Raw genomic sequence first — 17,159 nt, forward strand, 5'->3', positions numbered from 1 at the left:
GCAAAGATCAATAAAACTAAAAGCTGCTTCTTTGAGAAGATAAACAAAATTGATAAACCATTAGCCAGACTCATCAAGAAAAAAAGGGAGAAGACTCAAATCAATAGAATTAGAAATGAAAAAGGAGAAGTAACAACTGACACTGCAGAAATACAAAAGATCATGAGAGATTACTACAAGCAACGCTATGCTAATAAAATGGACAACATGGAAGATATGGACAAATTCTTAGAAATGCACAACCTGCCAAGACTGAATCAGGAAGAAATAGAAAATATGAACAGACCAATCACAAGCACCGAAACTGAAACTCAAAAGCCCAGGACCAGATGGCTTCACAGGCGAATTCTATCAAACATTTAGAGAAGAGATAACACCTATCCTTCTCAAACTCTTCCAAAATATAGCAGAGGGAGGAACACTCCCAAACGCATTCTACGAGGCCACCATCACTTTGATACCAAAATCAGACAAGGATGCCACAAAGAAAGAAAACTACAGGCCAATATCACTGATGAACATAGATGAAAAAATCCTCAACAAAATACTAGCAAACAGAATCCAACAGCACGTTAAAAGGATCATACACCATGATCAAGTGGGGTTTATTCCAGGAATGCAAGGATTCTTCAATATACGCAAATCAATCAATGTGATACACCATATTAACAAATTGAAGAAGAAAAAACATATGATCATCTCAATAGATGCAGAGAAAGCTTTCGACAAAATTCAACACCCATTTATGATAAAAACCCTGCAGAAAGTAGGCATAGAGGGAACTTTCCTCAACATAATAAAGGCCATATATGACAAACCCACAGCCAACATCGTCCTCAATGGTGAAAAACTGAAACCATTTCCACTAAGATCAGGAACAAGACAATGTTGCCCACTCTCACCACTCTTATTCAACATAGTTCTGGAAGTTTTAGCCACAGCAATCAGAGAAAAAAAGGAAACAAAAGGACTCCAAATCTGAAAAGAAGAAGTAAAGCTGTCACTGTTTGCAGATGACATGATACTATACATAGAGAATCCTAAAGATGCTACCAGAAAACTACTAGAGTTAATCAATGAATTTGGTAAAGTAGCAGGATACAAAATTAACGCACAGAAACCTCTTGCATTCTTATACACTAATGATGAAAAATCTGAAAGAGAAATTAAGGAAACACTCCCATTTACCATTGCAACAAAAAGAATAAAATATCTAGGAATAAACCTTCCTAAGGAGACAAAAGACCTGTATGCAGAAAATTATAAGACACTGATGAAAGAATTTAAAGATGATACAAATAGATGGAGAGATGTACCATGTTCTTGGATTGGAAGAATCAACATTGTGAAAATGACTCTACTACCCAAAGCAATCTACAGATTCAATGCAATCCCTATCAAACTACCACTGGCGTTTTTCACAGAACTAGAACAAAAAATTTCACAATTTGTATGGAAACACAAAAGACCCCGAATAGCCAAAGCAATCTTGAGAACGAAAAATGGAGCTGGAGGAATCAGGCTCCCTGACTTCAGACTATACTACAAAGCTACAGTAATCAAGACAGTATGGTACTGGCACAAAAACAGAAAGATAGATCAATGGAACAGGATAGAAAGCCCAGAGTTAAACGCACGGACATATGGTCACCTTATCTTTGATAAAGGAGGCAGGAATGTACAGTGGAGAAAGGACAGCCTCTTCAATAAGTGGTGCTGGGAAAACTGGATAGGGACATGTAAAAGTATGAGATTAGATCACTCTCTAACACCATACACAAAAATAAGCTCAAAATGGATTAAAGACCTAAATGTAAGGCTAGAAACTATCAAACTCTTAGAGGAAAACATAGGCAGAACACTCTATGACATAAATCATAGCAAGATCCTTTTTTTTTTTTTTTTTTTTGCAGTATGCGGGCCTCTCACTGTTGTGGCCTCTCCCGTTATGGAGCACAGGCTCCGGATGCGCAGGCTCAGTGGCCGTGGCTCACGGGCCTAGCCGCTCTGCGGCATGTGGGCTCTTCCCGGACTGGGGCACGAATCCGAGTCCCCTGCATCGGCAGGCGGACTCTCAACCACTGCGCCACCAGGGAAGCCCTGCAAGATCCTTTTTGACCCACCTCCTAGAGAAATGGAAATAAAGGCAAAAATAAACACATGGGACGTAATGAAACTTAAAAGCTTTTGCACAGCAAAGGAAACCATAAACAATACCAAAAGACAACCCTCAGAATGGGAGAAAATATTTGCCAATGAAGCAACTGACAAAGGATTAATCTCCAAAATTTATAAGCAGCTCATGCAGCTCAATAACAAAAAAACAAACAACCCAATCCAAAAATGAGCAGAAGACCTAAATAGACATTTCTCCACAGAAGATATTCAGACTGCCAACAAACACATGAAAGAATGCTCAACATCTTTAATCATTAGAGAAATGCAAATCAAAACTACAATGAGATATCATCTCACACCAGTCAGAATGGCCATCATCAAAAAATCTAGAAACAATAAATGCTGGAGAGGGTGTGGAAAAAACGGAACACTCTTGCAGTGCTGGTGGGAATGTGAATTGGTACAGCCACTATGGAGAACAGTATGGAGGTTCCTTAAAATACTACAAATAGAACTACCATATGACCCAGCAATCCCACTACTGGGCATATACCCTGAGAAAACCATAATTCAAAAAGAGTCATGTACCAAAATGTTCATTGCAGCCCTATTTACAATAGCCCAGAGATGGAAACAACCTAAATGTCCATCATCAGATGAATGGATAAAGAAGATGTGGCACATATATACAATGGAATATTACTCAGCCATAAAAAGAAACGAAATTGAGCTATTTGTAATGAGGTGGATGGACCTAGAGTCTGTCATGCAGAGTGAAGTAAGTCAAAAAGAGAAAGACAAATACCGTATGCTAACACATATGTATGGAATTTAAGAAGAAAAAACAATGTCATGAAGAACCTAGGGGTAAGACAGGAATAAAGACACAGACCTACTAGAGAATGGACTTGAGGATATGGGGAGGGGGAAGGGTAAGCTGTGACAAAGCGAAAGAGAGGCATGGATATATGTACACTACCAAAGGTAAGGTAGATAGCTAGTGGGAAGCAGCCGCATAGCACAGGGAGATCAGCTCGGTGCTTTGTGACCACCTGGAGGGTTGGGATAGGGACGGTGGGAGGGAGATGCAAGAGGGAGGGGATATGGGAACATATGTATATGTATAACTGATTCACTTTGTTATAAAGCAGAAACTAACACACCATTGTGAAGCAATTATACTCCAATAAAGATGTAAAAAAAATTATATATTCATACTTTTGCCAAATGAGGCTTGATTAAAATTGGAAAAGCATTGTATTGAGAAAATAATCCTCCTTCTTTGCCAGCTGAGCGTTTTTCCCCTATATTGACAAATTCCCCAACCTTTTATCACATATGAACTTCTCATTTGCCATGCTTGTCTTTTAGAGCCCCCCAAATACTCTCCTGCCTCAGATTTCTCCACTGCTGAACCCCAAAGCCCATTTTCCTCTCAGAGACTGAAACATTTTCTTATATTTTCTAAGCTTTATTAAGGCATGATTGGCAAATAAAATATGTATATATTTTTTTTTAAAAAAGAGAGGTCTATTTCAGAGAATTCAATGTCCTATCTACAAAATTGTTCATCTCTCCTAAAACCATTTTTGTTCTTTCTACTAAAACATTTATTCACTTTTTAATGATTTGATCAGCTTAATCCTTACTAAAATTACGTGAACTAAGAAGGCCCAGAAGAAGAATACAATATGAAACACTGGACTGGAAGATCTGAATTTCTCAGGGACATTTCCAAGGGCTTTAGAGATGTGCTTTTGGCTCTCAAGAGCTCTGCTATGTCTTTATGGAGAGGGGACAAAGAAGTTCATGTGACCTTAGACACATCACTCAGCACTGTCTTACCCCTGCCTTGTCCCACTTGGTCACATGAACAATTACAAGCCCTGTGTGACCCTGGGCAAGCTGACCCTTGTACCTCTCCAGCCTCATCTTGGACCTTTCTCTGCACCATTCTTGCACTTCAGTGCCTCAGTCCTCTTTCACCCTCTAACACTGGACTTGTTTCTTTTCAACACATGCTGTTCATACTGTTTCTTCTGCCTGGAATTAGCTTTTTGTTTGGTCTTGCTGAATCAATATAAAATTATCCTTTAGATCTCAACTCCATCATCACTTCCTTGGGAAATCTTTCCTGATTCCCCATCTACATCAGTCTCCCACTGCAGGCTCTCAAAATACCAAAACACTTGCTTTCAAAGACACCTCTCCAATTGTGATTTTATGTTTAATTGTGTGGTTACTGGACTAACAGTTCCTTCTCCTTCATAAGCTCCACAGCTTCTTTTTCTTCACATTGAATTCCTACGGTCTAGCAGAGGGCCTGACTCATAAAATATACTAATGGACATGAACTGAATGTTATTTATAATAGATATTAATTATAGAAAGAAAAATACCTCTAAATTTTAGTCATAATTACTCCACTAAGTGACTTCTGAGATACTGGAGACTACACTTTTTTGGTCTTTAATTTTCTTAACCTCTGAATATGAATAATAACAACAGTGCTCAAAGGATATTATAAGAACAAAATAATAGATGTGAATGAAACTTCTAGGGATTAATTTAAAAGATATTTGAAATGCTTCAAATTTCTTAGATAAATGTTACCACCTACATATTTGATGCTAAGAATTTGAGCTGCACACTATTTACAATAGGCAAGACATGGAAACAACCTAAATGTCCACTGATGGATGGATAATGAAGATGTGGTACATACATATACAATGGAATACTCCTCAGCCATAAAAAGAATGAAATAATGCCATTTGCAGCAACATGGATGGACCTAGAGATTATCATACTAAGCGAAGTTAGTCAGAAAGAGAAAGACAAACGTGATAACACTTATATGTGGAATCTGAAATATGACAGAAATGAACTTATTTACAAAATAGAAACAGACTCACAGACATAGAGAACAGACTTGTGGTTGTCAAGGGGGAGGAGAGGTGGGGGAGGGTTGGATTGGGAGTTTGGGATTAGCAAATGCAAACTACTATATATAGTATGGATAAACGACAACGTCTATTGTATAGCACAGAGAACTATATTCAATATCCTGTGATACAGGGAGATCAGCTCGGTGTTTTGTGACCACCTAGATGGGTGGGATAGGGAGGGTGGGAGGGAGGGAGATGCAAGAGGGAAGAGATATGGGAACATATGTATATGTATAACTGATTCACTTTGTTATTAAGCAGAAACTAACACACCATTGTAAAGCAATTATACTCCAATAAAGATGTAAAAAAAAATCCTGTGATAAACTATAATGGAAAAGAATCTGAAGAAGAATATATATATGTATGTGCGTATATATATATATACACTTATATACATAGATATACACACACATATATACACACACACACATATATATATTTAAACTGAATCATTCTGCTGTACAACAGAAACTAACACATCATTGTAAATCAACTATACTTCAATAATTAAAAAAAAAAGAATTTGAGCTGCACAGACTAATTTCTCAATTCTACCCTATCAGTTGCTATCTGTATGTTTAGGAATAATTGATGGACAAGCATTTTATAATAATTTACAGTTTTAGAAGGCTTACTTTCTTAAAATTATTTTTTTCTTCCTGTTTTATTGAGATATAATTGACATACAGCTCTGTATAAGTTTAGGGTATACAACATAATGATTTGACTTATATACATCATGAAATTATTATCACAATAAGTTTAGTGAACAACTATCATCTCATATAGATACAAAATTAAAGAAATAGAAAAATTTTTTTCCTTGTGATGAGAACTCAGGAATTACTCTTAACTTTCATATATAACATACAAAATGTTAATTATATTTATCATGTTGTACATTACATCCCTAGTACTTATTTATCTTAAAACTGGAAACTTGTATGTTTTGACCACCTTCCTCCAATTCCTCCTCCCCCCACGGTCCTCCCACTTCTGGTAACCACAAATATGATCTCATTTTCTACGAGTTTGTTTGTTTTTGAGGCATAACTGACCTACAACACTATGTTAGTTCCTGTTACGAAATGAAGTGATTTTATATTTCTATACATTTCAAAATGATTACCAAGGTAAGTCTAGTTACAATGTCACCATACAAAGATATTACATAATTACTGACTACATTCCTCACTGTACATTTCACACCGTGACCCATTTATTTTGCATCTGGAAGTTTATACCTCAATGTCCCTCACCTATTTCTTTCCTCTCCCCACCCCCTTACCCTCTGGCAACCATCTTTCTGTTCTCTGAACCTATTAACTCTGTTTCTGTTTTGTTATGTCTGTTCATTTGTTTTGTTTTTCAGGTTCCACATATAAGTGAAATCATACAGTATTTGTCTTTCTCTGTCTGACTTATTTCACTAGGCATAATACCCTCTAGGTCCACCCATGTTGTTGCAAATGGCAAGATTGCATTCTTTCTTATAAGTGAGTAATATTCCTATATATATATATATATATATATATATATATATCTCCTTTATCCATTCATCTACTAATCTACTGATGGGCACTTAGATTGCTTCCATATCTTGGCTATTATAAATAATGTTGTTATGAACATAGTGGTAAATGTATCTTTTTAAATTAGTGGTTTCATTTTCTTTGGATTAATACCCAGGAGTGGAGTTGCTGGATTGTATGGCAGTTCTATTTTTAATTTTTAAAGGAATCTCTGTATTCTTTTGATACTGTGCTTATTGTTAAAGGCAGAAATGTAGGTATTCATACATTTAATAACAATAATGTTTTTGTATAATACCTTGTAGTTTACAATGAACTTTCATAGGCATTATTATGGTTCCATTTTATAATTGAAAGAACAGGCTTCTGTTTATGTTAAGTGATTGAGTTGCCCAAGTCACAGACCTAGTGAATGAAGAGCTGAAACTTGGCCAGAGATTCTCTGATTTAAGTTTAGTGCTCAGCTCCAACTCCCTGAGCAATTTCCACCACCAACCAATTCCTTAGCAGCTTTCTCCTCATTGTGGCCACATATGAGTTAGAGATAGATTTCCTTTCCAACTGCTGTCAAATTATTTGGGCTGCACATTTCAGCCTTTGCATTGTTTGAGGCTGGGTTTTAGAGTCTTTCTGAAGCTCTTTTAATGTCCACTTGAGGTCAAAGTGATTTTGGCCAGATATAAATCACAGTAACCACAGGGACAATTACTACTGTTGTAATGTTTTGAGTACCTACTCTGTTTCAGATGCCATCCTGGGTTCTTTTTATCTACTCCATGTAGTTTTTACAACGATCTTGCAAAACAGTTATTATTATATCCATTTTACAGTAAACAAATGGCCTTGCCACAGGCCAGACTGCTTGATGCCAGAAGTATGAATCAAAACCAAGTCTGGGGGCTTCCCTGGTGGCACAGTAGTTAAGAATCTGCCTGCCAATGCAGGGGACACGGGTTCGAGCCCTGTCTGGGAAGATCCCACATGCCGCGGAGCAACTAAGCCCGTGAGCCACAACTACTGAGCCTGCACGTCTGGAGCCTGTGTTCTGCAACAGGAGAGGCCATGACAGTGAGAGGCCTGCGCACCGCGATGAAGAGTGGCCCCCGCTCGCCACAACTGGAGAAAGCCCTCGCACAGAAATGAAGACCCAACACAGCCAAAAATAAATAAATAAATAAACAAATTTATTTAAAAAAAAAAACAAAAAAACAAGTCTGTCTGGCTCTAGTACTCCCCAATATACCCCTGCCTCTTTAATTCATAAAAGAGGATCTAAGTACGGAAGAGAAAGAGTGATCTTACATAAGCATGCATCTGGCTGACACACACTGTCATGGCCACGCCACTGTTCAAGGCCAGAATCTTTTTGGATTGGTTAGTAATAACCAAGCCATGTCTGTTGCTAAATACTTTTAGACTAACCTTTGACTTTAGGTACATACTTGGCACCTTATTGTTTGCTCATAGCTGAATTAGACATTTCTGAAAAATTAGGTTGTGTTGGTTTGTTGAAATGTCCCTGCTAATGGCAAAGGTTATATTTCTAGCAACTATCAATGGACTGTGATAGATGGAGCCACCAAATCTTCGAGTCATATGAAAATGCTAAAGAAAGAATATAATAGTCATGTTCTCACTCCTTCTCAAAATTATGATTGGGTATGAGAAATAAAGGTGCACATTTTCCCCGGAGCAGTTTAAAGGAGTTTAATTTAAAGTGAGTGAAGTTCATCTCTGGATCCCGACTGGCTAAAAATATCAATGCCACTAGAATACAGAACCTTAAAAACACTCTGCTCCACCCTAAGAACAAAATCCTCACTGCTGATGAACCAAAAGCAATGAAGTAGTTGTCCTACTTCTGGTGAACTCCTGTATGACAGAGAGAAGAGGAGAAACAATTTTGATATCTTTGGGTAGTCAGTCATAAACGTTAATCAATGGTGTAGTAAGAAAAGGAAGATACGGTGTTCTTTCCTATGCTTGTTCTCTCTGGCATTCCCTTCTAACTCACATTTACTATCTGCAAAGTACTGTTCTAAATACCTTATATATAAAAATACTATACCTATTTTGAGATTCAGTGATTATATGTATGTATTTTATATATACACACACACTTTTATATATATATAACTTAGTTATATATATAACTTAGTACAATGTCTGACATGTAGTATGCACTGTATAAGTATTAAGTATTATTTGCTCATTCAATTCTTATTTTAAAATGGTACAAGATCAACAAGCATGTGAAAAGCATGCTCAACCTCATTCATCATTAGGGAAATGCATATCAAGACCACAATGAGGTACTACTTCCTGGACATTAGGATAGCTATAGTAAAAAAAAAAAATCAAAATAAAATGGAAATAACAAGTGTTAGTAAAGATATGAAGAAATTAGAATCTTCATACATTGCTGGTGGGAGTGTAAAATGGTGCAGCCACTTTGGAAAACAGTCCTGCAGTTTTTCAAATGGTTAAACATAGAGTTGCCATATGATCCAGTAACTCTACTCCAAGAGAAATGAAAACATATGTCCACACAAAAACTTGTACACAAATGTTCTTAGCAGCATTATTTATAACAGTCAAAAGAGAGAACCAACCCAAATGTCCAGCAACTGTTGAATGGGTAAACAAATGTGGTATTTCCATATAATGGATTATTATTCAGCCATAAAAAGTAATGAAGTACTAATACATGGTACCATGCGGACAAACCTCGAAAATATGCTAAGTGAAAGAAGCATGACAAAAAGGTCACTTGTTTCATTTATATGAAATATCCAGAATAAATCCATAGAGACAGAAAGCAGACTGGTCGTTGCCAGTGGCTGGGGGTAAGGGAATCAGGAGTGACTGCTTAATTTGTACAAGGTTTCTTTATGGGGTGATGAAAAGAACTTGAAACTAGACAGAGGTGATCATTACTAATACTGTGAACATACTAAATGTCACTGAACTGTACACTTTAAAAGGGTTAGTGGTTAATTTTATGCTCTATACATTTTATCTTAATTAAAAAAAATCCCGCAAACTGTATGAAGCAAGTACAATTATCTTTTTTCCAAATGAAAATACTCAGACACAGAAAGGTTAAGTAACTTGCTGCAAGTTTCATAGCTAGTTAGTGGAAGAACAAAAACAGGAGTCTAGGCAGTCTGATTCTAGAACACATACTCAACTACTTATGAATGTTCCTCTTGCTATTCCTTTTGGATGTTCTTTGATTGATTCAAGTGGCAATAAAAAGTAAGAGCCAGCTCTAAAAGGGGATGTATGGAGAAGGAAAGGGATGATCTAATATATACTTAGAGTGAATGCATTCATATGTATGATTAAAGAACACCACCATTTGGCTGTGCAATATTGTGAAATCACAACAAGGATGCCAGTTTGTGAGAGCTCTTGAAAACCAGTCAATGAATTTAACTGTTGATGCTTTCTGGCTGTCTAATAAAATGACCAGTGCATCACTGAGTGAATTAATTTGAAGTCATCTTGCTCTTAGGCAACCAATAAGAGAGATGGATACGGTGAGAACTATGTAACCTCTACCTTGTACACATATTTATAGCCATATTTCTATAGCATATAAATTGTTTAAACATAAACATTTTAACACCTAGATCATTTAACTGACTAGGGACCACATTAGGTAATGTCCAAAGCAAGTTCAGATCATGTTAAAACATCTAAGATTTCAGATAGATAGTAATAGGGGTAAAACATGATTAAAGACTTATGGATAATTAAACTTTGTCATCTGATAAATTATTTTAATTTTTGTGTCCAATTGAACTAGAAAGTCTGACTGTACTGTCACTCATTATGCTTATCTAGCTGCCCTCAAGGTCTCTTCATGGACCTAGACAAGGTTAAAAAAAAAGGCACTTCAAGTGATAGCCCAAATTATTCATAGAGAGCCTCTGGCATCACTAACTAATAAGAGTAATTTTTAAATGATATAAATAAATAAAAACAAATGGTACATATTAGTTCAGTTTCCTTAGACCTAGCTTGTAACTTCAAAACCTTTTGGAATTATATGATAAATTTTAGAAGGATGTTTTATTTTTATCTTGATGTTATATATATATAATTTTAAATTATATACACATGCAATTTTTTGGATTATTTAATAGTTTTCATCTTGAAAGCAATATATCTCATCTTCTCATCTTTAGGAAACAGACTAGTATTTTTGCCTGTTTGTCAGAGTATCATTGTAAATCAATTTGGGAAAGGCGCCTTAGTTTTCATATACTAAATGTAAGGAGATTCTTGTTCCAAATAAAAATGGTTCTTTCCCTTTGGGAAGTGTGTTGAGATACTACCATTTAAAAAAAATAAATACTGAGATCAGTGGCTGAAAGTTATCCATCTTGCTTTAGCAACTTTCTGTTTGCCCCAAACTCGCCACTCACTCATTTCTACCCTGTGGCTTCTATCTGATTTTCAAGTCCTTTAAGCAGACACCTACAAAATCATCTAAGTTTTAAAGACACCCCTGAATGTTACTTGTCTTCAGGAAGATTTCTCCAATCAACTTGCTGCCACAAAGAACACACTGGCCAGCTTTACTTTTAATTTAGCAAGGGATTCATTTCTTTTTTTTTTTTTTTTTTTTTTTTTTGCGGTATGCGGGCCTCTCACTGCTGTGGCCTCTCCCGCCGTGGAGCACAGGCTCCAGATGCACAGGCCCAGCGGCCATGGCTCATGGGCCCAGCCACTCCGCGGCATGTGGGATCTTCCCGGACTGGGGCACGAACCCGTGTCCCCTGCATCGGTAGGTGGACTCTCAACCACTGCGCCACTAGGGAAACCCTCATTTCTTTTAATGTGCTATAAATATTATGTTCAGCTGAGAGTTTGCTTAACGTTTTCTACTGAGATGAGCCTTGCCTACTCTCTTTATGAAATCTCATTCAAATAAATGTCAGCTCTTCCAAGAAGCCTTCACTTACTGTTTCAGCTTGTGGTTTCCCTTCCTCCCTCTCTCCTTTCCTCTCTGCTTCCAACCTCCCACCCATAAACGTTGATCAAGCACCATCTAGGTGTCACAGACACTGCATTAGACACTTTGTCAACCATCCCTGCCTTTCATGGTCTGCAATATTCTATGACTGCCAATCGTCTTGCTGGTAGTGATCTCATACAACCTATGCAGCAACGAGCACCTTGGTTCAAGAACTCTAACTGATTCATGGCTGCATAAAAAAATCAGTGTGGTGAAGCAGAAGGAACAGAGATGGAAACACAGAGTTAGGACAATTAGCATCAGTCTCAAGGGAGCAGTGGATGTAGCCAAAAAGAGAATGGAGAATACTGGATCTTTGCAGAAGCTAAAACAACTAGACTAAATTTTTCAGTAGTTTATAATACTTAAGATCTCCTGAAATGACCCCCTCTTGGAAACTATTAAAAAAGAAAACCACAACAACATAAAAATGAGTTACAATGATATGTTTGCTGAAATATTTAGGGGAACAAGTACTGACGTCTGCAGCTAACTTTGAGATCTACCAAATAAACATGACAAATTGTTGGATGGACATGTGGGCAGATATGTGCCATAGCAAATACAGCACAACCCTAATTATCAACTCTTAAGAGGTGGGTTTAGGGATATTCACTGTAAAATTTCTTACAGCTTTTCAGTATGTTTGAAAATTTTTATAATCAATGATGGGAGAGAAAGCTAGTTATAATGTAAAAAAGGCGATATAAAGAGATGATCTCTTATTTTACCCACTGGTCAATCTATAAACAGATAAGTTTATCTGTGAATAAAGCCTGTGTGTGTGTGTGTGTGTGTGCACGTGCGTGTGTGTTGTGAATCTGAAAAAAGGCTCATTTGCTACCAAAAACCCACTAATGTTGACTAGGTTTCATAGGACACGTTGATATATTAGACTAATGTGCGTTTATCTCGCTTATAGTCTGCTTTGTCCACATGTAGTGAAGGAAATTCTTGTCTACCGTGTTTTGACAATAGTAATTCATCTGAAGCTTAAACAAAAATATTTGACGTAAAACTGAGTTATGTAATTTCTGAATGCATTTCACAATGAAGCTGCAAATCAAAAAAGGTCCACTTAAAACCTAAAAATCCCTCTGTATTTTTTTACTCAAGTGCTAAAAAATATTTTGGGAATGTATGATGACTCATGATCATTTTGACCATTTTAAAGCCATTATTGGAAGGCAAGGGTTTAATCAAGGGACAGTCATCATTTATGTTCAAGTAGGCATTCCTAAAGTAGCTGCGAGCAAGGTGGAATATGCTGAAGAGTGTCTGAAACACTTAATGCATCTGGATCAGTAAAACATATTTCAATTTGCAAAGTCAAGAGTGAAGGGCATTACCAGAAACAACTGCATAATAAGGCTGTTCAATCTTTGCAGACTTTATGAATGAAGTTGACATCTGATACACAGTGAAAGAAGTACCTGACAAAAACTAGGAAATGGCTTTTATTCTTGAATCTGAGCAACGCAATTTGTAAAATGGAGCAATTAACTTTAAAATGCCTTCCCCTTATCTGAATTCTTTTGAGTCATTCAGTATTAAGCTTTAAAAGAGTGAAGAGAACATGCTAGAGCTTAAATTTTTCATATTTTCCACACAGTAAAATATTTCTGAAATCCCTACCAGCCAAAGTGATTTAGAATGAACAGATTGGTAAAACTTTTGGACTTATCATTTCTTCCCTGCAAACAGTAACGACAGGGAGCCCATGTTTCATGGTGGATGTGATTCCTTAGGTACAAAGGCAAGGCGACAGGCAGTTTGGAAAGGATTTCTTTTTTTTTTCATTATGAACCCAGGTGGCATATGAGTCATGTCTTCTGTCAATCACCTTCAGGCTAAATAGAGCCCATAAAAGTTGAGTACTTCGGCATTTGTCTCTTTTTAAAACAGGCCCATTTTTTTTTGCACATTGGACAAAGAATGAATGCAAGCCTAAACACCTATGGATTGAATATATCTTGCTAAATTCCTTCATTCTAGGGACACAGCCACCATGACAGAGAGTGTTGTTTAATGCTCCTAAACCGTAGAGACATAAGCAATTGTTTAATAAGAGACCAGATGATTTTACCAGACATCTTCAAATGAAATTACTATTTTTATAGCTTCTTTATATTTGGACCTATAGGTTATGACCAAGAATTTTCCAGGTGTTATCAACAAAGAGGTTCATACATAGAATAAAATGTGTTCTCAAGAATAACCCAGAAACAATCCACTTAAGCCTTCATAAATCACTGACTGCTCAGTTCCCACACCGCATGCATTTCAAACAGTCAATCAAGTGGGCATTAGGGCCAACTCTCTTCCCTATGGTGAAACTGCAAGAGCTTGCAATGTGGTTGGAAACCATTAGTGAATGACAAAAGATCAAATACGAAGGAGTTTTAATGAGGGTAGCATAGGTTACAGAAGTTTATTACTGGTGAGACACAGAAAGTGTAAAGAAGTGATATATTTGCTTTAAACTCTCCTAACAGTTATCAGGGCATTGCTGGCCTTTGTAAAGTTAGATCTTTACAGTATTGGGAGAGTTTGAAAGCTCATGGAAGAAGATTCAACTGGGCCAATTAAATTCAATATACTTATTAAAAATCCTACCCAGGAATTGCGTTGTCATGTTTCCCTTTTGAGGAATATCTCTAGTCTTACATAAATGACAGTAAAAGCAGGAATCATGGGACTTAATTTTCAAACCATCTTTGTAGATCTGTCATTGTTTTGGATTTACCCTTGGGGTTAATTGGAAAGGAATGGCACATGGATGATTTTATATTTGTTAATTCACTCCTATTTAACTACATTTCAAAATATTCACAATACATAGCTAGCTCTCAATGCATATCTGTCCTATAGTCCTTCTAATAATTACCTGCAAATCTGATAACCTTATAAAATGACTTCTAAAGTAGCACATCATGACATGAAGTAACTTCCATTATAAAATCTTTTGAACTGTATTTTAGCATAAAAAGTTCACTCTTTCATTAGATCCTTATTAAAAAATAAAATAGCAAAAAACCAAGCAATCCAATTAAAAAATGGGCTAAGGATCTGAATAGACATTTTTCCAAAGAAGACATATCAATGGCCAACAGGTACATGAAAATATGCTCAACATCACTAATCATCAGGGAAATGCAAATCAAAACCACAATGAGATATCACCTCACACATGTTAAGAGTGGCTATTATCAAAAAGACAACAAATAACAAGCGTTTGCGAGGATGTGAAGAAAAGGGAACACTTACACACCTTTGGTGGGAATGTAAATTGGTGCATCCAATCTGGAAAACTGTATGGAGGTTCTTCAAAAAACTAAAAATAGAGCTACCATACAGTCCAGCAATTCCACTTCTGGGTATTTATCCAAAGGAAACAACAACAGTAACTGGACAAGATTTATGCACTCCCATGTTCATTGCAGCATTAATTACAATAGCAAAGACATGGAAACTACCAAAGTGTCCATCAGTGGATGAATATATAAAGAATACACACACATACACATAATGGAATATGTATAAAATGGAACATTATTCAGCCACAAAAAAGAAGGAAATCTTGTCATTCGTGGCAACATGGATGAACCTTGGACCTCAAGGGCATTATGTTAAGTGAAATAAGTCATACAGAGAAAGACAAATGCTTTATGGTTTCACTTACCTGTGGAATTTTAAAAAAGCAACAAAAAATGAGCTTATAGAATCAGAGAAGAGATTGGTGGTCGTCAGAGCTAGGGGTTGAGGGGTGGGTGAAATGCGTGAAGGTGGTCAAAAGGTATAAACTTCCAGTTATACAGTAAATAAGTCCTGGGGATGTTAAGTACAGCATGGTGACTATAGTTAACAACACTACTGAATATTTGAAAGTTGCTAAGAGAGTACATCTTAAAAGTTCTCATCATAGGAAAAAAATATTGTAACTATGTGTGGTGATGAATGTTAACCAGACTTCTTGTGGTGATCATTTTTCAACATATACAAATACTGAATCATTATGTTGTACACCTGAAACTAATATAATGTTATATGTCAATTATATCTAAAAAATTGTAAAAAAACCTCAATTAAAAAATAAATAATTCAACTCCTTTCCCACATCCTTTCCTTATTCATTCTATATGTATACTGATTCATGTATCATGGTGTGAATTTACCAGCCTAAAAACACAAAGCTATATATTCACTGAATTTATTTATGTCTTGACCTAATATTTATTCATTAAATAATCATCTTGAAAGTATTCTTTTTTTTTTTTTTTTTTTTGCGGTATGCGGGTCTCTCACTGTTGTGGCATCTCCCGTTGCGGAGCACAGGCTCTGGACACGCAGGCTCAGTGGCCACGGCTCATGGGCCCAGCCGCTCCGCGGCATGTGGGATCTTCCCGGACTGGGGCATGAACCTGTGTCCCCTGCATCGGCAGGTGGACTCTCAACCACTGTGCCACCAGGGAAGCCCAAGTATTCTATTTTATATAGAACTAAATCTATTTGTGTCTCAAAAGTTTTAAATTGCCCTTTATCATAAACTGCATTGATATTTTAAATGATTCTTTCTCACCAGATGTGTATATCTATATATGTATATGTGTATCTTTATCTATATCTCTATATTGGTCATTTTATTGAATATTCTCAACCTTTCACCTGAAACATCCTTCTCTTCAAAACATATGAAGAACATCCTTAGTTTGTCTTCTATACCATATTTTAACAGCTCACATCTTGTTCTCCAGCATTCAGTTAAATACTCTCCACTTTATCCATTTTAGGATTTAGGGAACAACAATAATTTACGTTGATATTAAGAGCTTCCAAAACCGACACTGAATGAAAGCCTATGAAAATAAGAAACAATTCGTTTTCATTTTCTTACATTTCCAACTGTTTCCTTCTTTGCTGTACTCTGATCCTACTGATCTTCTCTTCTCAGAACTCTGTTTTCTGGGAAACATTTATTACTAGCTTATCATACTGTTGCTAGTGACTGGCATTTCTTCTTGCTCTCATACTGTTTTTTCTCACCTATACTTTCATGGGTGAGACACATGATGCTGTGCTTTCACGCTCCTTGTCATTCCTTTCAGATCAGGATACCACCTGTAAGCCTCATGAGGGAAGGGATTTTGTTGTAGTTGATCAGTGCTTCATCCCCTACTGAGAAGAGTGCCTGGCACATAGTAAGAGCTCAGCAAGTATTTAGTGAATGAATGACTAAATGAATGAATGAATATTTAAAGTAAATTCTGAATGATTCCATTTTCAGAGGGAGTGAAGAGTAAAATCAATTCTAAAACCATGGATATTGCTTCTGATAGAATCCTGGACAGTCTCTTCATCTATGTTGCCTATTACAGCTGATGTCTTTATGTAAAATTCAAAATTAAAGAAGAATGAATTTACCTTAATCAGGTATTTTTTTAGATTTCACATGACTCATATCTTAAATAAAATATCACATATATCCCTGTCTCCCTAGAAGCTACATACACAAAAATCTTTAAAATTCTTGAA

The sequence above is a fragment of the Mesoplodon mirus genome, assembly GCF_964341445.2.
Source record: "Mesoplodon mirus genome assembly, chromosome: 2".
Classification (NCBI taxonomy): domain Eukaryota; kingdom Metazoa; phylum Chordata; class Mammalia; order Artiodactyla; family Ziphiidae; genus Mesoplodon; species Mesoplodon mirus.